The following is a 20593-nucleotide window of genomic DNA, read 5'->3' as shown; positions in this document are numbered from 1 at the left end:
CTTAAACTTTCATGACAATCTAATTCAAACAGATCGACAAGAAAATCTGTGTGCTTGTTCGACAAGTTTTAATCATTTGTTTCAAATAAATTGTACGTTTTGATATATAAATCATACACGAAAATCTTCAGCAGGAATTTTTCTTTCAGAATATGTCATAAGAATTAAACAAAATACCACGAGTAAAGAAATATTTACGATTAATGTACAACTTGTCAATTTCTCTCGTGCGATTCTTCATCAGAAAACGTGTTGTATTATTTCACAAAAACTAGATTGTGCCGTAAAAATGATATACCTTTGTAGTAAAATCATTTCTTTATATGTTTTTGCTTTCAGATATACGTAGAAATAAAGAGACTTCCCAAAAATTTAGATTTTGCCTTCGATATGAAAGCACACAAAGATGGCAAACTTCGAAAGCGGGACTTCCTTGACCGAGATGAAAGACGTTTCAAATATTCGAATTTTTTACTGGAACTTTACAAGCTATAATTAGTATTTATTGTTTATTATTTGTTTTTGCTATAATGAATTTTTGCTAATCAGAATTCTTTCAGAAAAATAGTGAATCATATAAGCCCTGGTCAAAAAGAAAGAGGCGATTTCAAATGACGACAAAAGGCGGATACCATATTATCACAGACGACCTAATTTAAAAAAAAAATATATATATGTAGCCACATGCATGTGGAAGGAGTGGAATTCTTAAGTGTATATAACTTGACTTGCATGTATTTCACGTAAAAATATTTCACCATGCAGATGGGTATTGAAAAATAAATAAATTTATGAATGATTTATTTTCTGTTTTCTTCATTCATTGATAGCTAGATATGTTGAATATTACATCCAAGTAAATTAGTAAAAAAAATCATAGAACAATTATGTTTGGTAGGAATGCAAAATTATAAGTAAAAAAATGTCTACAACACCCGGTATTCCCAGGCGGTCACCCATCCAAGTACTAACCGGGCTCGACGTTGCTTAACTTCGGTGATCGGACGAGAACCGGTGTTTTCAACGTGATATGGTCGTAGACACAGAAGTGTTAAAATTTTTGATATATAAGGTTAGGTAGTAGCATTTTTGAAAAGAAATTTATATAAAACAGATTTTTTCAGAAGCAAAACTTTACATTAATTGTTTGGTAGAAATGCAAAATTATAGGTACAAAAAATGTCTACAACACCCGGTATTCCCAGGCGGTCACCCATCCAAGTACTAACCGGGCTCGACGTTGCTTAACTTCGGTGATCGGACGAGAACCGGTGTTTTCAACGTGATATGGTCGTAGACACAGAAGTGTCAAAATGTTTGATATATAAAGTTAGGAAGTAGCAATTTTGAACAGATCTAGAATTTGTATAAAAAAAAATTTCAGGTTTAAGATAGAAGCAAAACTAAACACTTACTGCACGATCCAGAGAGTGGAAGATAGTAAAACTAGGCAAGTACACATGGACTTTATAGTAGAAAAAAATTGCAGAGAAGACAGAGAGATTTAGAATATGGGACAAGCTATATTTTATTTGTGACTAATACCATGCAACAATTTCAGACTCTTTTTGAAAAATTTTGGTAGCCCTTAAAAGGGCTGTTTAAGCTTTAAAAGCATCAGGATGCTTCCTTTATTTACTTCTTCTTTGGTGTCTTTGCCTTCTTTGGTTTAGCTGCAGCCTTTGTCTTCTTGGGAGATTTTGTGGCTTTCTTTGCAGATTTGGCAGCAGGTTTTGCAGCAGGTTTCTTTGCAGCTGGTTTCTTTGCTTTTGGTTTAGCTGCTTTCTTTTCACCTGCTGGTTTCTTTGCTGCAGGTTTCTTTGCGGCAGTCTTTTTGGTAGGTGTCTTTGCCTTCTTTGGCTTGGCGGCTTTAGGTTTAACTACTTTCTTTGCTGGTTTCTTAGCTGGTTTAGCCACTTCCCCAATCTTAAAGCTTCCAGAAGCGCCGGTACCCTTCGACTGTTTCAAGCTATTGCTCTTCACTCCTGATTTCAGAGCTAACTTCAAGTGAGTGTTTACTGTTTTTGCATCGCTACCAACGCTGAAGTTTGCTAAGATATACTTAAGGATGGCTTGACGGCTGGAGCCTCCACGCTCTTTCAAAGCAGATATAGCCTTTCCGACCATCTCGCTGTATTTTGGATGAGTAGCTACTTTCTTTGGTTTAGCTGCAACTTTCTTCTTTGGTGACTTAGCTGGGGTCTTTACTACTGGTGCTGGTGCGTCTGACATTTTGCGGTTTTGGTTGTTGAACGATGTGTGCGAATGAACGACAGATTACAATGTTTACCAAACCTCACTGACATAGTGTAATTATCTATCTAACGCGGACCTCGACGAGAGCACCCTTAAACTTTCATGACAATCTAATTCAAACAGATCGACAAGAAAATCTGTGTGCTTGTTCGACAAGTTTTAATCATTTGTTTCAAATAAATTGTACGTTTTGATATATAAATCATACACGAAAATCTTCAGCAGGAATTTTTCTTTCAGAATATGTCATAAGAATTAAACAAAATACCACGAGTAAAGAAATATTTACGATTAATGTACAACTTGTCAATTTCTCTCGTGCGATTCTTCATCAGAAAACGTGTTGTATTATTTCACAAAAACTAGATTGTGCCGTAAAAATGATATACCTTTGTAGTAAAATCATTTCTTTATATGTTTTTGCTTTCAGATATACGTAGAAATAAAGAGACTTCCCAAAAATTTAGATTTTGCCTTCGATATGAAAGCACACAAAGATGGCAAACTTCGAAAGCGGGACTTCCTTGACCGAGATGAAAGACGTTTCAAATATTCGAATTTTTTACTGGAACTTTACAAGCTATAATTAGTATTTATTGTTTATTATTTGTTTTTGCTATAATGAATTTTTGCTAATCAGAATTCTTTCAGAAAAATAGTGAATCATATAAGCCCTGGTCAAAAAGAAAGAGGCGATTTCAAATGACGACAAAAGGCGGATACCATATTATCACAGACGACCTAATTTAAAAAAAAAATATATATATGTAGCCACATGCATGTGGAAGGAGTGGAATTCTTAAGTGTATATAACTTGACTTGCATGTATTTCACGTAAAAATATTTCACCATGCAGATGGGTATTGAAAAATAAATAAATTTATGAATGATTTATTTTCTGTTTTCTTCATTCATTGATAGCTAGATATGTTGAATATTACATCCAAGTAAATTAGTAAAAAAAATCATAGAACAATTATGTTTGGTAGGAATGCAAAATTATAAGTAAAAAAATGTCTACAACACCCGGTATTCCCAGGCGGTCACCCATCCAAGTACTAACCGGGCTCGACGTTGCTTAACTTCGGTGATCGGACGAGAACCGGTGTTTTCAACGTGATATGGTCGTAGACACAGAAGTGTTAAAATTTTTGATATATAAGGTTAGGTAGTAGCATTTTTGAAAAGAAATTTATATAAAACAGATTTTTTCAGAAGCAAAACTTTACATTAATTGTTTGGTAGAAATGCAAAATTATAGGTACAAAAAATGTCTACAACACCCGGTATTCCCAGGCGGTCACCCATCCAAGTACTAACCGGGCTCGACGTTGCTTAACTTCGGTGATCGGACGAGAACCGGTGTTTTCAACGTGATATGGTCGTAGACACAGAAGTGTCAAAATGTTTGATATATAAAGTTAGGAAGTAGCAATTTTGAACAGATCTAGAATTTGTATAAAAAAAAATTTCAGGTTTAAGATAGAAGCAAAACTAAACACTTACTGCACGATCCAGAGAGTGGAAGATAGTAAAACTAGGCAAGTACACATGGACTTTATAGTAGAAAAAAATTGCAGAGAAGACAGAGAGATTTAGAATATGGGACAAGCTATATTTTATTTGTGACTAATACCATGCAACAATTTCAGACTCTTTTTGAAAAATTTTGGTAGCCCTTAAAAGGGCTGTTTAAGCTTTAAAAGCATCAGGATGCTTCCTTTATTTACTTCTTCTTTGGTGTCTTTGCCTTCTTTGGTTTAGCTGCAGCCTTTGTCTTCTTGGGAGATTTTGTGGCTTTCTTTGCAGATTTGGCAGCAGGTTTTGCAGCAGGTTTCTTTGCAGCTGGTTTCTTTGCTTTTGGTTTAGCTGCTTTCTTTTCACCTGCTGGTTTCTTTGCTGCAGGTTTCTTTGCGGCAGTCTTTTTGGTAGGTGTCTTTGCCTTCTTTGGCTTGGCGGCTTTAGGTTTAACTACTTTCTTTGCTGGTTTCTTAGCTGGTTTAGCCACTTCCCCAATCTTAAAGCTTCCAGAAGCGCCGGTACCCTTCGACTGTTTCAAGCTATTGCTCTTCACTCCTGATTTCAGAGCTAACTTCAAGTGAGTGTTTACTGTTTTTGCATCGCTACCAACGCTGAAGTTTGCTAAGATATACTTAAGGATGGCTTGACGGCTGGAGCCTCCACGCTCTTTCAAAGCAGATATAGCCTTTCCGACCATCTCGCTGTATTTTGGATGAGTAGCTACTTTCTTTGGTTTAGCTGCAACTTTCTTCTTTGGTGACTTAGCTGGGGTCTTTACTACTGGTGCTGGTGCGTCTGACATTTTGCGGTTTTGGTTGTTGAACGATGTGTGCGAATGAACGACAGATTACAATGTTTACCAAACCTCACTGACATAGTGTAATTATCTATCTAACGCGGACCTCGACGAGAGCACCCTTAAACTTTCATGACAATCTAATTCAAACAGATCGACAAGAAAATCTGTGTGCTTGTTCGACAAGTTTTAATCATTTGTTTCAAATAAATTGTACGTTTTGATATATAAATCATACACGAAAATCTTCAGCAGGAATTTTTCTTTCAGAATATGTCATAAGAATTAAACAAAATACCACGAGTAAAGAAATATTTACGATTAATGTACAACTTGTCAATTTCTCTCGTGCGATTCTTCATCAGAAAACGTGTTGTATTATTTCACAAAAACTAGATTGTGCCGTAAAAATGATATACCTTTGTAGTAAAATCATTTCTTTATATGTTTTTGCTTTCAGATATACGTAGAAATAAAGAGACTTCCCAAAAATTTAGATTTTGCCTTCGATATGAAAGCACACAAAGATGGCAAACTTCGAAAGCGGGACTTCCTTGACCGAGATGAAAGACGTTTCAAATATTCGAATTTTTTACTGGAACTTTACAAGCTATAATTAGTATTTATTGTTTATTATTTGTTTTTGCTATAATGAATTTTTGCTAATCAGAATTCTTTCAGAAAAATAGTGAATCATATAAGCCCTGGTCAAAAAGAAAGAGGCGATTTCAAATGACGACAAAAGGCGGATACCATATTATCACAGACGACCTAATTTAAAAAAAAAATATATATATGTAGCCACATGCATGTGGAAGGAGTGGAATTCTTAAGTGTATATAACTTGACTTGCATGTATTTCACGTAAAAATATTTCACCATGCAGATGGGTATTGAAAAATAAATAAATTTATGAATGATTTATTTTCTGTTTTCTTCATTCATTGATAGCTAGATATGTTGAATATTACATCCAAGTAAATTAGTAAAAAAAATCATAGAACAATTATGTTTGGTAGGAATGCAAAATTATAAGTAAAAAAATGTCTACAACACCCGGTATTCCCAGGCGGTCACCCATCCAAGTACTAACCGGGCTCGACGTTGCTTAACTTCGGTGATCGGACGAGAACCGGTGTTTTCAACGTGATATGGTCGTAGACACAGAAGTGTTAAAATTTTTGATATATAAGGTTAGGTAGTAGCATTTTTGAAAAGAAATTTATATAAAACAGATTTTTTCAGAAGCAAAACTTTACATTAATTGTTTGGTAGAAATGCAAAATTATAGGTACAAAAAATGTCTACAACACCCGGTATTCCCAGGCGGTCACCCATCCAAGTACTAACCGGGCTCGACGTTGCTTAACTTCGGTGATCGGACGAGAACCGGTGTTTTCAACGTGATATGGTCGTAGACACAGAAGTGTCAAAATGTTTGATATATAAAGTTAGGAAGTAGCAATTTTGAACAGATCTAGAATTTGTATAAAAAAAAATTTCAGGTTTAAGATAGAAGCAAAACTAAACACTTACTGCACGATCCAGAGAGTGGAAGATAGTAAAACTAGGCAAGTACACATGGACTTTATAGTAGAAAAAAATTGCAGAGAAGACAGAGAGATTTAGAATATGGGACAAGCTATATTTTATTTGTGACTAATACCATGCAACAATTTCAGACTCTTTTTGAAAAATTTTGGTAGCCCTTAAAAGGGCTGTTTAAGCTTTAAAAGCATCAGGATGCTTCCTTTATTTACTTCTTCTTTGGTGTCTTTGCCTTCTTTGGTTTAGCTGCAGCCTTTGTCTTCTTGGGAGATTTTGTGGCTTTCTTTGCAGATTTGGCAGCAGGTTTTGCAGCAGGTTTCTTTGCAGCTGGTTTCTTTGCTTTTGGTTTAGCTGCTTTCTTTTCACCTGCTGGTTTCTTTGCTGCAGGTTTCTTTGCGGCAGTCTTTTTGGTAGGTGTCTTTGCCTTCTTTGGCTTGGCGGCTTTAGGTTTAACTACTTTCTTTGCTGGTTTCTTAGCTGGTTTAGCCACTTCCCCAATCTTAAAGCTTCCAGAAGCGCCGGTACCCTTCGACTGTTTCAAGCTATTGCTCTTCACTCCTGATTTCAGAGCTAACTTCAAGTGAGTGTTTACTGTTTTTGCATCGCTACCAACGCTGAAGTTTGCTAAGATATACTTAAGGATGGCTTGACGGCTGGAGCCTCCACGCTCTTTCAAAGCAGATATAGCCTTTCCGACCATCTCGCTGTATTTTGGATGAGTAGCTACTTTCTTTGGTTTAGCTGCAACTTTCTTCTTTGGTGACTTAGCTGGGGTCTTTACTACTGGTGCTGGTGCGTCTGACATTTTGCGGTTTTGGTTGTTGAACGATGTGTGCGAATGAACGACAGATTACAATGTTTACCAAACCTCACTGACATAGTGTAATTATCTATCTAACGCGGACCTCGACGAGAGCACCCTTAAACTTTCATGACAATCTAATTCAAACAGATCGACAAGAAAATCTGTGTGCTTGTTCGACAAGTTTTAATCATTTGTTTCAAATAAATTGTACGTTTTGATATATAAATCATACACGAAAATCTTCAGCAGGAATTTTTCTTTCAGAATATGTCATAAGAATTAAACAAAATACCACGAGTAAAGAAATATTTACGATTAATGTACAACTTGTCAATTTCTCTCGTGCGATTCTTCATCAGAAAACGTGTTGTATTATTTCACAAAAACTAGATTGTGCCGTAAAAATGATATACCTTTGTAGTAAAATCATTTCTTTATATGTTTTTGCTTTCAGATATACGTAGAAATAAAGAGACTTCCCAAAAATTTAGATTTTGCCTTCGATATGAAAGCACACAAAGATGGCAAACTTCGAAAGCGGGACTTCCTTGACCGAGATGAAAGACGTTTCAAATATTCGAATTTTTTACTGGAACTTTACAAGCTATAATTAGTATTTATTGTTTATTATTTGTTTTTGCTATAATGAATTTTTGCTAATCAGAATTCTTTCAGAAAAATAGTGAATCATATAAGCCCTGGTCAAAAAGAAAGAGGCGATTTCAAATGACGACAAAAGGCGGATACCATATTATCACAGACGACCTAATTTAAAAAAAAAATATATATATGTAGCCACATGCATGTGGAAGGAGTGGAATTCTTAAGTGTATATAACTTGACTTGCATGTATTTCACGTAAAAATATTTCACCATGCAGATGGGTATTGAAAAATAAATAAATTTATGAATGATTTATTTTCTGTTTTCTTCATTCATTGATAGCTAGATATGTTGAATATTACATCCAAGTAAATTAGTAAAAAAAATCATAGAACAATTATGTTTGGTAGGAATGCAAAATTATAAGTAAAAAAATGTCTACAACACCCGGTATTCCCAGGCGGTCACCCATCCAAGTACTAACCGGGCTCGACGTTGCTTAACTTCGGTGATCGGACGAGAACCGGTGTTTTCAACGTGATATGGTCGTAGACACAGAAGTGTTAAAATTTTTGATATATAAGGTTAGGTAGTAGCATTTTTGAAAAGAAATTTATATAAAACAGATTTTTTCAGAAGCAAAACTTTACATTAATTGTTTGGTAGAAATGCAAAATTATAGGTACAAAAAATGTCTACAACACCCGGTATTCCCAGGCGGTCACCCATCCAAGTACTAACCGGGCTCGACGTTGCTTAACTTCGGTGATCGGACGAGAACCGGTGTTTTCAACGTGATATGGTCGTAGACACAGAAGTGTCAAAATGTTTGATATATAAAGTTAGGAAGTAGCAATTTTGAACAGATCTAGAATTTGTATAAAAAAAAATTTCAGGTTTAAGATAGAAGCAAAACTAAACACTTACTGCACGATCCAGAGAGTGGAAGATAGTAAAACTAGGCAAGTACACATGGACTTTATAGTAGAAAAAAATTGCAGAGAAGACAGAGAGATTTAGAATATGGGACAAGCTATATTTTATTTGTGACTAATACCATGCAACAATTTCAGACTCTTTTTGAAAAATTTTGGTAGCCCTTAAAAGGGCTGTTTAAGCTTTAAAAGCATCAGGATGCTTCCTTTATTTACTTCTTCTTTGGTGTCTTTGCCTTCTTTGGTTTAGCTGCAGCCTTTGTCTTCTTGGGAGATTTTGTGGCTTTCTTTGCAGATTTGGCAGCAGGTTTTGCAGCAGGTTTCTTTGCAGCTGGTTTCTTTGCTTTTGGTTTAGCTGCTTTCTTTTCACCTGCTGGTTTCTTTGCTGCAGGTTTCTTTGCGGCAGTCTTTTTGGTAGGTGTCTTTGCCTTCTTTGGCTTGGCGGCTTTAGGTTTAACTACTTTCTTTGCTGGTTTCTTAGCTGGTTTAGCCACTTCCCCAATCTTAAAGCTTCCAGAAGCGCCGGTACCCTTCGACTGTTTCAAGCTATTGCTCTTCACTCCTGATTTCAGAGCTAACTTCAAGTGAGTGTTTACTGTTTTTGCATCGCTACCAACGCTGAAGTTTGCTAAGATATACTTAAGGATGGCTTGACGGCTGGAGCCTCCACGCTCTTTCAAAGCAGATATAGCCTTTCCGACCATCTCGCTGTATTTTGGATGAGTAGCTACTTTCTTTGGTTTAGCTGCAACTTTCTTCTTTGGTGACTTAGCTGGGGTCTTTACTACTGGTGCTGGTGCGTCTGACATTTTGCGGTTTTGGTTGTTGAACGATGTGTGCGAATGAACGACAGATTACAATGTTTACCAAACCTCACTGACATAGTGTAATTATCTATCTAACGCGGACCTCGACGAGAGCACCCTTAAACTTTCATGACAATCTAATTCAAACAGATCGACAAGAAAATCTGTGTGCTTGTTCGACAAGTTTTAATCATTTGTTTCAAATAAATTGTACGTTTTGATATATAAATCATACACGAAAATCTTCAGCAGGAATTTTTCTTTCAGAATATGTCATAAGAATTAAACAAAATACCACGAGTAAAGAAATATTTACGATTAATGTACAACTTGTCAATTTCTCTCGTGCGATTCTTCATCAGAAAACGTGTTGTATTATTTCACAAAAACTAGATTGTGCCGTAAAAATGATATACCTTTGTAGTAAAATCATTTCTTTATATGTTTTTGCTTTCAGATATACGTAGAAATAAAGAGACTTCCCAAAAATTTAGATTTTGCCTTCGATATGAAAGCACACAAAGATGGCAAACTTCGAAAGCGGGACTTCCTTGACCGAGATGAAAGACGTTTCAAATATTCGAATTTTTTACTGGAACTTTACAAGCTATAATTAGTATTTATTGTTTATTATTTGTTTTTGCTATAATGAATTTTTGCTAATCAGAATTCTTTCAGAAAAATAGTGAATCATATAAGCCCTGGTCAAAAAGAAAGAGGCGATTTCAAATGACGACAAAAGGCGGATACCATATTATCACAGACGACCTAATTTAAAAAAAAAATATATATATGTAGCCACATGCATGTGGAAGGAGTGGAATTCTTAAGTGTATATAACTTGACTTGCATGTATTTCACGTAAAAATATTTCACCATGCAGATGGGTATTGAAAAATAAATAAATTTATGAATGATTTATTTTCTGTTTTCTTCATTCATTGATAGCTAGATATGTTGAATATTACATCCAAGTAAATTAGTAAAAAAAATCATAGAACAATTATGTTTGGTAGGAATGCAAAATTATAAGTAAAAAAATGTCTACAACACCCGGTATTCCCAGGCGGTCACCCATCCAAGTACTAACCGGGCTCGACGTTGCTTAACTTCGGTGATCGGACGAGAACCGGTGTTTTCAACGTGATATGGTCGTAGACACAGAAGTGTTAAAATTTTTGATATATAAGGTTAGGTAGTAGCATTTTTGAAAAGAAATTTATATAAAACAGATTTTTTCAGAAGCAAAACTTTACATTAATTGTTTGGTAGAAATGCAAAATTATAGGTACAAAAAATGTCTACAACACCCGGTATTCCCAGGCGGTCACCCATCCAAGTACTAACCGGGCTCGACGTTGCTTAACTTCGGTGATCGGACGAGAACCGGTGTTTTCAACGTGATATGGTCGTAGACACAGAAGTGTCAAAATGTTTGATATATAAAGTTAGGAAGTAGCAATTTTGAACAGATCTAGAATTTGTATAAAAAAAAATTTCAGGTTTAAGATAGAAGCAAAACTAAACACTTACTGCACGATCCAGAGAGTGGAAGATAGTAAAACTAGGCAAGTACACATGGACTTTATAGTAGAAAAAAATTGCAGAGAAGACAGAGAGATTTAGAATATGGGACAAGCTATATTTTATTTGTGACTAATACCATGCAACAATTTCAGACTCTTTTTGAAAAATTTTGGTAGCCCTTAAAAGGGCTGTTTAAGCTTTAAAAGCATCAGGATGCTTCCTTTATTTACTTCTTCTTTGGTGTCTTTGCCTTCTTTGGTTTAGCTGCAGCCTTTGTCTTCTTGGGAGATTTTGTGGCTTTCTTTGCAGATTTGGCAGCAGGTTTTGCAGCAGGTTTCTTTGCAGCTGGTTTCTTTGCTTTTGGTTTAGCTGCTTTCTTTTCACCTGCTGGTTTCTTTGCTGCAGGTTTCTTTGCGGCAGTCTTTTTGGTAGGTGTCTTTGCCTTCTTTGGCTTGGCGGCTTTAGGTTTAACTACTTTCTTTGCTGGTTTCTTAGCTGGTTTAGCCACTTCCCCAATCTTAAAGCTTCCAGAAGCGCCGGTACCCTTCGACTGTTTCAAGCTATTGCTCTTCACTCCTGATTTCAGAGCTAACTTCAAGTGAGTGTTTACTGTTTTTGCATCGCTACCAACGCTGAAGTTTGCTAAGATATACTTAAGGATGGCTTGACGGCTGGAGCCTCCACGCTCTTTCAAAGCAGATATAGCCTTTCCGACCATCTCGCTGTATTTTGGATGAGTAGCTACTTTCTTTGGTTTAGCTGCAACTTTCTTCTTTGGTGACTTAGCTGGGGTCTTTACTACTGGTGCTGGTGCGTCTGACATTTTGCGGTTTTGGTTGTTGAACGATGTGTGCGAATGAACGACAGATTACAATGTTTACCAAACCTCACTGACATAGTGTAATTATCTATCTAACGCGGACCTCGACGAGAGCACCCTTAAACTTTCATGACAATCTAATTCAAACAGATCGACAAGAAAATCTGTGTGCTTGTTCGACAAGTTTTAATCATTTGTTTCAAATAAATTGTACGTTTTGATATATAAATCATACACGAAAATCTTCAGCAGGAATTTTTCTTTCAGAATATGTCATAAGAATTAAACAAAATACCACGAGTAAAGAAATATTTACGATTAATGTACAACTTGTCAATTTCTCTCGTGCGATTCTTCATCAGAAAACGTGTTGTATTATTTCACAAAAACTAGATTGTGCCGTAAAAATGATATACCTTTGTAGTAAAATCATTTCTTTATATGTTTTTGCTTTCAGATATACGTAGAAATAAAGAGACTTCCCAAAAATTTAGATTTTGCCTTCGATATGAAAGCACACAAAGATGGCAAACTTCGAAAGCGGGACTTCCTTGACCGAGATGAAAGACGTTTCAAATATTCGAATTTTTTACTGGAACTTTACAAGCTATAATTAGTATTTATTGTTTATTATTTGTTTTTGCTATAATGAATTTTTGCTAATCAGAATTCTTTCAGAAAAATAGTGAATCATATAAGCCCTGGTCAAAAAGAAAGAGGCGATTTCAAATGACGACAAAAGGCGGATACCATATTATCACAGACGACCTAATTTAAAAAAAAAATATATATATGTAGCCACATGCATGTGGAAGGAGTGGAATTCTTAAGTGTATATAACTTGACTTGCATGTATTTCACGTAAAAATATTTCACCATGCAGATGGGTATTGAAAAATAAATAAATTTATGAATGATTTATTTTCTGTTTTCTTCATTCATTGATAGCTAGATATGTTGAATATTACATCCAAGTAAATTAGTAAAAAAAATCATAGAACAATTATGTTTGGTAGGAATGCAAAATTATAAGTAAAAAAATGTCTACAACACCCGGTATTCCCAGGCGGTCACCCATCCAAGTACTAACCGGGCTCGACGTTGCTTAACTTCGGTGATCGGACGAGAACCGGTGTTTTCAACGTGATATGGTCGTAGACACAGAAGTGTTAAAATTTTTGATATATAAGGTTAGGTAGTAGCATTTTTGAAAAGAAATTTATATAAAACAGATTTTTTCAGAAGCAAAACTTTACATTAATTGTTTGGTAGAAATGCAAAATTATAGGTACAAAAAATGTCTACAACACCCGGTATTCCCAGGCGGTCACCCATCCAAGTACTAACCGGGCTCGACGTTGCTTAACTTCGGTGATCGGACGAGAACCGGTGTTTTCAACGTGATATGGTCGTAGACACAGAAGTGTCAAAATGTTTGATATATAAAGTTAGGAAGTAGCAATTTTGAACAGATCTAGAATTTGTATAAAAAAAAATTTCAGGTTTAAGATAGAAGCAAAACTAAACACTTACTGCACGATCCAGAGAGTGGAAGATAGTAAAACTAGGCAAGTACACATGGACTTTATAGTAGAAAAAAATTGCAGAGAAGACAGAGAGATTTAGAATATGGGACAAGCTATATTTTATTTGTGACTAATACCATGCAACAATTTCAGACTCTTTTTGAAAAATTTTGGTAGCCCTTAAAAGGGCTGTTTAAGCTTTAAAAGCATCAGGATGCTTCCTTTATTTACTTCTTCTTTGGTGTCTTTGCCTTCTTTGGTTTAGCTGCAGCCTTTGTCTTCTTGGGAGATTTTGTGGCTTTCTTTGCAGATTTGGCAGCAGGTTTTGCAGCAGGTTTCTTTGCAGCTGGTTTCTTTGCTTTTGGTTTAGCTGCTTTCTTTTCACCTGCTGGTTTCTTTGCTGCAGGTTTCTTTGCGGCAGTCTTTTTGGTAGGTGTCTTTGCCTTCTTTGGCTTGGCGGCTTTAGGTTTAACTACTTTCTTTGCTGGTTTCTTAGCTGGTTTAGCCACTTCCCCAATCTTAAAGCTTCCAGAAGCGCCGGTACCCTTCGACTGTTTCAAGCTATTGCTCTTCACTCCTGATTTCAGAGCTAACTTCAAGTGAGTGTTTACTGTTTTTGCATCGCTACCAACGCTGAAGTTTGCTAAGATATACTTAAGGATGGCTTGACGGCTGGAGCCTCCACGCTCTTTCAAAGCAGATATAGCCTTTCCGACCATCTCGCTGTATTTTGGATGAGTAGCTACTTTCTTTGGTTTAGCTGCAACTTTCTTCTTTGGTGACTTAGCTGGGGTCTTTACTACTGGTGCTGGTGCGTCTGACATTTTGCGGTTTTGGTTGTTGAACGATGTGTGCGAATGAACGACAGATTACAATGTTTACCAAACCTCACTGACATAGTGTAATTATCTATCTAACGCGGACCTCGACGAGAGCACCCTTAAACTTTCATGACAATCTAATTCAAACAGATCGACAAGAAAATCTGTGTGCTTGTTCGACAAGTTTTAATCATTTGTTTCAAATAAATTGTACGTTTTGATATATAAATCATACACGAAAATCTTCAGCAGGAATTTTTCTTTCAGAATATGTCATAAGAATTAAACAAAATACCACGAGTAAAGAAATATTTACGATTAATGTACAACTTGTCAATTTCTCTCGTGCGATTCTTCATCAGAAAACGTGTTGTATTATTTCACAAAAACTAGATTGTGCCGTAAAAATGATATACCTTTGTAGTAAAATCATTTCTTTATATGTTTTTGCTTTCAGATATACGTAGAAATAAAGAGACTTCCCAAAAATTTAGATTTTGCCTTCGATATGAAAGCACACAAAGATGGCAAACTTCGAAAGCGGGACTTCCTTGACCGAGATGAAAGACGTTTCAAATATTCGAATTTTTTACTGGAACTTTACAAGCTATAATTAGTATTTATTGTTTATTATTTGTTTTTGCTATAATGAATTTTTGCTAATCAGAATTCTTTCAGAAAAATAGTGAATCATATAAGCCCTGGTCAAAAAGAAAGAGGCGATTTCAAATGACGACAAAAGGCGGATACCATATTATCACAGACGACCTAATTTAAAAAAAAATATATATATATGTAGCCACATGCATGTGGAAGGAGTGGAATTCTTAAGTGTATATAACTTGACTTGCATGTATTTCACGTAAAAATATTTCACCATGCAGATGGGTATTGAAAAATAAATAAATTTATGAATGATTTATTTTCTGTTTTCTTCATTCATTGATAGCTAGATATGTTGAATATTACATCCAAGTAAATTAGTAAAAAAAATCATAGAACAATTATGTTTGGTAGGAATGCAAAATTATAAGTAAAAAAATGTCTACAACACCCGGTATTCCCAGGCGGTCACCCATCCAAGTACTAACCGGGCTCGACGTTGCTTAACTTCGGTGATCGGACGAGAACCGGTGTTTTCAACGTGATATGGTCGTAGACACAGAAGTGTTAAAATTTTTGATATATAAGGTTAGGTAGTAGCATTTTTGAAAAGAAATTTATATAAAACAGATTTTTTCAGAAGCAAAACTTTACATTAATTGTTTGGTAGAAATGCAAAATTATAGGTACAAAAAATGTCTACAACACCCGGTATTCCCAGGCGGTCACCCATCCAAGTACTAACCGGGCTCGACGTTGCTTAACTTCGGTGATCGGACGAGAACCGGTGTTTTCAACGTGATATGGTCGTAGACACAGAAGTGTCAAAATGTTTGATATATAAAGTTAGGAAGTAGCAATTTTGAACAGATCTAGAATTTGTATAAAAAAAAATTTCAGGTTTAAGATAGAAGCAAAACTAAACACTTACTGCACGATCCAGAGAGTGGAAGATAGTAAAACTAGGCAAGTACACATGGACTTTATAGTAGAAAAAAATTGCAGAGAAGACAGAGAGATTTAGAATATGGGACAAGCTATATTTTATTTGTGACTAATACCATGCAACAATTTCAGACTCTTTTTGAAAAATTTTGGTAGCCCTTAAAAGGGCTGTTTAAGCTTTAAAAGCATCAGGATGCTTCCTTTATTTACTTCTTCTTTGGTGTCTTTGCCTTCTTTGGTTTAGCTGCAGCCTTTGTCTTCTTGGGAGATTTTGTGGCTTTCTTTGCAGATTTGGCAGCAGGTTTTGCAGCAGGTTTCTTTGCAGCTGGTTTCTTTGCTTTTGGTTTAGCTGCTTTCTTTTCACCTGCTGGTTTCTTTGCTGCAGGTTTCTTTGCGGCAGTCTTTTTGGTAGGTGTCTTTGCCTTCTTTGGCTTGGCGGCTTTAGGTTTAACTACTTTCTTTGCTGGTTTCTTAGCTGGTTTAGCCACTTCCCCAATCTTAAAGCTTCCAGAAGCGCCGGTACCCTTCGACTGTTTCAAGCTATTGCTCTTCACTCCTGATTTCAGAGCTAACTTCAAGTGAGTGTTTACTGTTTTTGCATCGCTACCAACGCTGAAGTTTGCTAAGATATACTTAAGGATGGCTTGACGGCTGGAGCCTCCACGCTCTTTCAAAGCAGATATAGCCTTTCCGACCATCTCGCTGTATTTTGGATGAGTAGCTACTTTCTTTGGTTTAGCTGCAACTTTCTTCTTTGGTGACTTAGCTGGGGTCTTTACTACTGGTGCTGGTGCGTCTGACATTTTGCGGTTTTGGTTGTTGAACGATGTGTGCGAATGAACGACAGATTACAATGTTTACCAAACCTCACTGACATAGTGTAATTATCTATCTAACGCGGACCTCGACGAGAGCACCCTTAAACTTTCATGACAATCTAATTCAAACAGATCGACAAGAAAATCTGTGTGCTTGTTCGACAAGTTTTAATCATTTGTTTCAAATAAATTGTACGTTTTGATATATAAATCATACACGAAAATCTTCAGCAGGAATTTTTCTTTCAGAATATGTCATAAGAATTAAACAAAATACCACGAGTAAAGAAATATTTACGATTAATGTACAACTTGTCAATTTCTCTCGTGCGATTCTTCATCAGAAAACGTGTTGTATTATTTCACAAAAACTAGATTGTGCCGTAAAAATGATATACCTTTGTAGTAAAATCATTTCTTTATATGTTTTTGCTTTCAGATATACGTAGAAATAAAGAGACTTCCCAAAAATTTAGATTTTGCCTTCGATATGAAAGCACACAAAGATGGCAAACTTCGAAAGCGGGACTTCCTTGACCGAGATGAAAGACGTTTCAAATATTCGAATTTTTTACTGGAACTTTACAAGCTATAATTAGTATTTATTGTTTATTATTTGTTTTTGCTATAATGAATTTTTGCTAATCAGAATTCTTTCAGAAAAATAGTGAATCATATAAGCCCTGGTCAAAAAGAAAGAGGCGATTTCAAATGACGACAAAAGGCGGATACCATATTATCACAGACGACCTAATTTAAAAAAAAAATATATATATGTAGCCACATGCATGTGGAAGGAGTGGAATTCTTAAGTGTATATAACTTGACTTGCATGTATTTCACGTAAAAATATTTCACCATGCAGATGGGTATTGAAAAATAAATAAATTTATGAATGATTTATTTTCTGTTTTCTTCATTCATTGATAGCTAGATATGTTGAATATTACATCCAAGTAAATTAGTAAAAAAAATCATAGAACAATTATGTTTGGTAGGAATGCAAAATTATAAGTAAAAAAATGTCTACAACACCCGGTATTCCCAGGCGGTCACCCATCCAAGTACTAACCGGGCTCGACGTTGCTTAACTTCGGTGATCGGACGAGAACCGGTGTTTTCAACGTGATATGGTCGTAGACACAGAAGTGTTAAAATTTTTGATATATAAGGTTAGGTAGTAGCATTTTTGAAAAGAAATTTATATAAAACAGATTTTTTCAGAAGCAAAACTTTACATTAATTGTTTGGTAGAAATGCAAAATTATAGGTACAAAAAATGTCTACAACACCCGGTATTCCCAGGCGGTCACCCATCCAAGTACTAACCGGGCTCGACGTTGCTTAACTTCGGTGATCGGACGAGAACCGGTGTTTTCAACGTGATATGGTCGTAGACACAGAAGTGTCAAAATGTTTGATATATAAAGTTAGGAAGTAGCAATTTTGAACAGATCTAGAATTTGTATAAAAAAAAATTTCAGGTTTAAGATAGAAGCAAAACTAAACACTTACTGCACGATCCAGAGAGTGGAAGATAGTAAAACTAGGCAAGTACACATGGACTTTATAGTAGAAAAAAATTGCAGAGAAGACAGAGAGATTTAGAATATGGGACAAGCTATATTTTATTTGTGACTAATACCATGCAACAATTTCAGACTCTTTTTGAAAAATTTTGGTAGCCCTTAAAAGGGCTGTTTAAGCTTTAAAAGCATCAGGATGCTTCCTTTATTTACTTCTTCTTTGGTGTCTTTGCCTTCTTTGGTTTAGCTGCAGCCTTTGTCTTCTTGGGAGATTTTGTGGCTTTCTTTGCAGATTTGGCAGCAGGTTTTGCAGCAGGTTTCTTTGCAGCTGGTTTCTTTGCTTTTGGTTTAGCTGCTTTCTTTTCACCTGCTGGTTTCTTTGCTGCAGGTTTCTTTGCGGCAGTCTTTTTGGTAGGTGTCTTTGCCTTCTTTGGCTTGGCGGCTTTAGGTTTAACTACTTTCTTTGCTGGTTTCTTAGCTGGTTTAGCCACTTCCCCAATCTTAAAGCTTCCAGAAGCGCCGGTACCCTTCGACTGTTTCAAGCTATTGCTCTTCACTCCTGATTTCAGAGCTAACTTCAAGTGAGTGTTTACTGTTTTTGCATCGCTACCAACGCTGAAGTTTGCTAAGATATACTTAAGGATGGCTTGACGGCTGGAGCCTCCACGCTCTTTCAAAGCAGATATAGCCTTTCCGACCATCTCGCTGTATTTTGGATGAGTAGCTACTTTCTTTGGTTTAGCTGCAACTTTCTTCTTTGGTGACTTAGCTGGGGTCTTTACTACTGGTGCTGGTGCGTCTGACATTTTGCGGTTTTGGTTGTTGAACGATGTGTGCGAATGAACGACAGATTACAATGTTTACCAAACCTCACTGACATAGTGTAATTATCTATCTAACGCGGACCTCGACGAGAGCACCCTTAAACTTTCATGACAATCTAATTCAAACAGATCGACAAGAAAATCTGTGTGCTTGTTCGACAAGTTTTAATCATTTGTTTCAAATAAATTGTACGTTTTGATATATAAATCATACACGAAAATCTTCAGCAGGAATTTTTCTTTCAGAATATGTCATAAGAATTAAACAAAATACCACGAGTAAAGAAATATTTACGATTAATGTACAACTTGTCAATTTCTCTCGTGCGATTCTTCATCAGAAAACGTGTTGTATTATTTCACAAAAACTAGATTGTGCCGTAAAAATGATATACCTTTGTAGTAAAATCATTTCTTTATATGTTTTTGCTTTCAGATATACGTAGAAATAAAGAGACTTCCCAAAAATTTAGATTTTGCCTTCGATATGAAAGCACACAAAGATGGCAAACTTCGAAAGCGGGACTTCCTTGACCGAGATGAAAGACGTTTCAAATATTCGAATTTTTTACTGGAACTTTACAAGCTATAATTAGTATTTATTGTTTATTATTTGTTTTTGCTATAATGAATTTTTGCTAATCAGAATTCTTTCAGAAAAATAGTGAATCATATAAGCCCTGGTCAAAAAGAAAGAGGCGATTTCAAATGACGACAAAAGGCGGATACCATATTATCACAGACGACCTAATTTAAAAAAAAAATATATATATGTAGCCACATGCATGTGGAAGGAGTGGAATTCTTAAGTGTATATAACTTGACTTGCATGTATTTCACGTAAAAATATTTCACCATGCAGATGGGTATTGAAAAATAAATAAATTTATGAATGATTTATTTTCTGTTTTCTTCATTCATTGATAGCTAGATATGTTGAATATTACATCCAAGTAAATTAGTAAAAAAAATCATAGAACAATTATGTTTGGTAGGAATGCAAAATTATAAGTAAAAAAATGTCTACAACACCCGGTATTCCCAGGCGGTCACCCATCCAAGTACTAACCGGGCTCGACGTTGCTTAACTTCGGTGATCGGACGAGAACCGGTGTTTTCAACGTGATATGGTCGTAGACACAGAAGTGTTAAAATTTTTGATATATAAGGTTAGGTAGTAGCATTTTTGAAAAGAAATTTATATAAAACAGATTTTTTCAGAAGCAAAACTTTACATTAATTGTTTGGTAGAAATGCAAAATTATAGGTACAAAAAATGTCTACAACACCCGGTATTCCCAGGCGGTCACCCATCCAAGTACTAACCGGGCTCGACGTTGCTTAACTTCGGTGATCGGACGAGAACCGGTGTTTTCAACGTGATATGGTCGTAGACACAGAAGTGTCAAAATGTTTGATATATAAAGTTAGGAAGTAGCAATTTTGAACAGATCTAGAATTTGTATAAAAAAAAATTTCAGGTTTAAGATAGAAGCAAAACTAAACACTTACTGCACGATCCAGAGAGTGGAAGATAGTAAAACTAGGCAAGTACACATGGACTTTATAGTAGAAAAAAATTGCAGAGAAGACAGAGAGATTTAGAATATGGGACAAGCTATATTTTATTTGTGACTAATACCATGCAACAATTTCAGACTCTTTTTGAAAAATTTTGGTAGCCCTTAAAAGGGCTGTTTAAGCTTTAAAAGCATCAGGATGCTTCCTTTATTTACTTCTTCTTTGGTGTCTTTGCCTTCTTTGGTTTAGCTGCAGCCTTTGTCTTCTTGGGAGATTTTGTGGCTTTCTTTGCAGATTTGGCAGCAGGTTTTGCAGCAGGTTTCTTTGCAGCTGGTTTCTTTGCTTTTGGTTTAGCTGCTTTCTTTTCACCTGCTGGTTTCTTTGCTGCAGGT

General features: G+C 35.7%; 18 non-coding genes across 18 annotated transcripts; all 18 read right to left on the bottom strand.

The window, feature by feature from the left end:
* Window positions 1-923: 923 nt before the first annotated feature.
* On the bottom strand, window positions 924-1042 carry LOC139505598 (5S ribosomal RNA). The gene has a single exon (XR_011659786.1). It is a non-coding gene; the product is annotated as a 5S ribosomal RNA (ribosomal RNA).
* A 138-nt stretch (window positions 1043-1180) lies between these two features.
* On the bottom strand, window positions 1181-1299 carry LOC139505597 (5S ribosomal RNA). Its single transcript, XR_011659785.1, has one exon. It is a non-coding gene; the product is annotated as a 5S ribosomal RNA (ribosomal RNA).
* A 1971-nt stretch (window positions 1300-3270) lies between these two features.
* Window positions 3271-3389, bottom strand: LOC139505596 (5S ribosomal RNA). The gene has a single exon (XR_011659784.1). It is a non-coding gene; the product is annotated as a 5S ribosomal RNA (ribosomal RNA).
* A 138-nt stretch (window positions 3390-3527) lies between these two features.
* LOC139505594 (5S ribosomal RNA) lies at window positions 3528-3646 on the bottom strand. The gene has a single exon (XR_011659782.1). It is a non-coding gene; the product is annotated as a 5S ribosomal RNA (ribosomal RNA).
* Window positions 3647-5617: 1971 nt separating this feature from the next.
* On the bottom strand, window positions 5618-5736 carry LOC139505593 (5S ribosomal RNA). The gene has a single exon (XR_011659781.1). It is a non-coding gene; the product is annotated as a 5S ribosomal RNA (ribosomal RNA).
* A 138-nt stretch (window positions 5737-5874) lies between these two features.
* Window positions 5875-5993, bottom strand: LOC139505592 (5S ribosomal RNA). Its single transcript, XR_011659780.1, has one exon. It is a non-coding gene; the product is annotated as a 5S ribosomal RNA (ribosomal RNA).
* A 1971-nt stretch (window positions 5994-7964) lies between these two features.
* LOC139505591 (5S ribosomal RNA) lies at window positions 7965-8083 on the bottom strand. Its single transcript, XR_011659779.1, has one exon. It is a non-coding gene; the product is annotated as a 5S ribosomal RNA (ribosomal RNA).
* A 138-nt stretch (window positions 8084-8221) lies between these two features.
* LOC139505590 (5S ribosomal RNA) lies at window positions 8222-8340 on the bottom strand. The gene has a single exon (XR_011659778.1). It is a non-coding gene; the product is annotated as a 5S ribosomal RNA (ribosomal RNA).
* Window positions 8341-10311: 1971 nt separating this feature from the next.
* On the bottom strand, window positions 10312-10430 carry LOC139505589 (5S ribosomal RNA). The gene has a single exon (XR_011659777.1). It is a non-coding gene; the product is annotated as a 5S ribosomal RNA (ribosomal RNA).
* A 138-nt stretch (window positions 10431-10568) lies between these two features.
* LOC139505587 (5S ribosomal RNA) lies at window positions 10569-10687 on the bottom strand. The gene has a single exon (XR_011659776.1). It is a non-coding gene; the product is annotated as a 5S ribosomal RNA (ribosomal RNA).
* Window positions 10688-12658: 1971 nt separating this feature from the next.
* LOC139505586 (5S ribosomal RNA) lies at window positions 12659-12777 on the bottom strand. Its single transcript, XR_011659775.1, has one exon. It is a non-coding gene; the product is annotated as a 5S ribosomal RNA (ribosomal RNA).
* A 138-nt stretch (window positions 12778-12915) lies between these two features.
* LOC139505585 (5S ribosomal RNA) lies at window positions 12916-13034 on the bottom strand. The gene has a single exon (XR_011659774.1). It is a non-coding gene; the product is annotated as a 5S ribosomal RNA (ribosomal RNA).
* A 1972-nt stretch (window positions 13035-15006) lies between these two features.
* On the bottom strand, window positions 15007-15125 carry LOC139505584 (5S ribosomal RNA). The gene has a single exon (XR_011659773.1). It is a non-coding gene; the product is annotated as a 5S ribosomal RNA (ribosomal RNA).
* A 138-nt stretch (window positions 15126-15263) lies between these two features.
* On the bottom strand, window positions 15264-15382 carry LOC139505601 (5S ribosomal RNA). Its single transcript, XR_011659789.1, has one exon. It is a non-coding gene; the product is annotated as a 5S ribosomal RNA (ribosomal RNA).
* Window positions 15383-17353: 1971 nt separating this feature from the next.
* On the bottom strand, window positions 17354-17472 carry LOC139505600 (5S ribosomal RNA). The gene has a single exon (XR_011659788.1). It is a non-coding gene; the product is annotated as a 5S ribosomal RNA (ribosomal RNA).
* A 138-nt stretch (window positions 17473-17610) lies between these two features.
* LOC139505599 (5S ribosomal RNA) lies at window positions 17611-17729 on the bottom strand. The gene has a single exon (XR_011659787.1). It is a non-coding gene; the product is annotated as a 5S ribosomal RNA (ribosomal RNA).
* A 1971-nt stretch (window positions 17730-19700) lies between these two features.
* LOC139505595 (5S ribosomal RNA) lies at window positions 19701-19819 on the bottom strand. The gene has a single exon (XR_011659783.1). It is a non-coding gene; the product is annotated as a 5S ribosomal RNA (ribosomal RNA).
* Window positions 19820-19957: 138 nt separating this feature from the next.
* LOC139505583 (5S ribosomal RNA) lies at window positions 19958-20076 on the bottom strand. The gene has a single exon (XR_011659772.1). It is a non-coding gene; the product is annotated as a 5S ribosomal RNA (ribosomal RNA).
* Window positions 20077-20593: the final 517 nt, after the last annotated feature.

Source organism: Mytilus edulis, unplaced genomic scaffold (assembly GCF_963676685.1).
Source record: "Mytilus edulis unplaced genomic scaffold, xbMytEdul2.2 SCAFFOLD_1834, whole genome shotgun sequence".
Classification (NCBI taxonomy): Eukaryota; Metazoa; Mollusca; class Bivalvia; order Mytilida; family Mytilidae; genus Mytilus; species Mytilus edulis.
The sequence above is the reverse complement of the archived record's forward strand: the minus strand, read 5'-3'. Positions and strand labels throughout refer to the sequence as shown.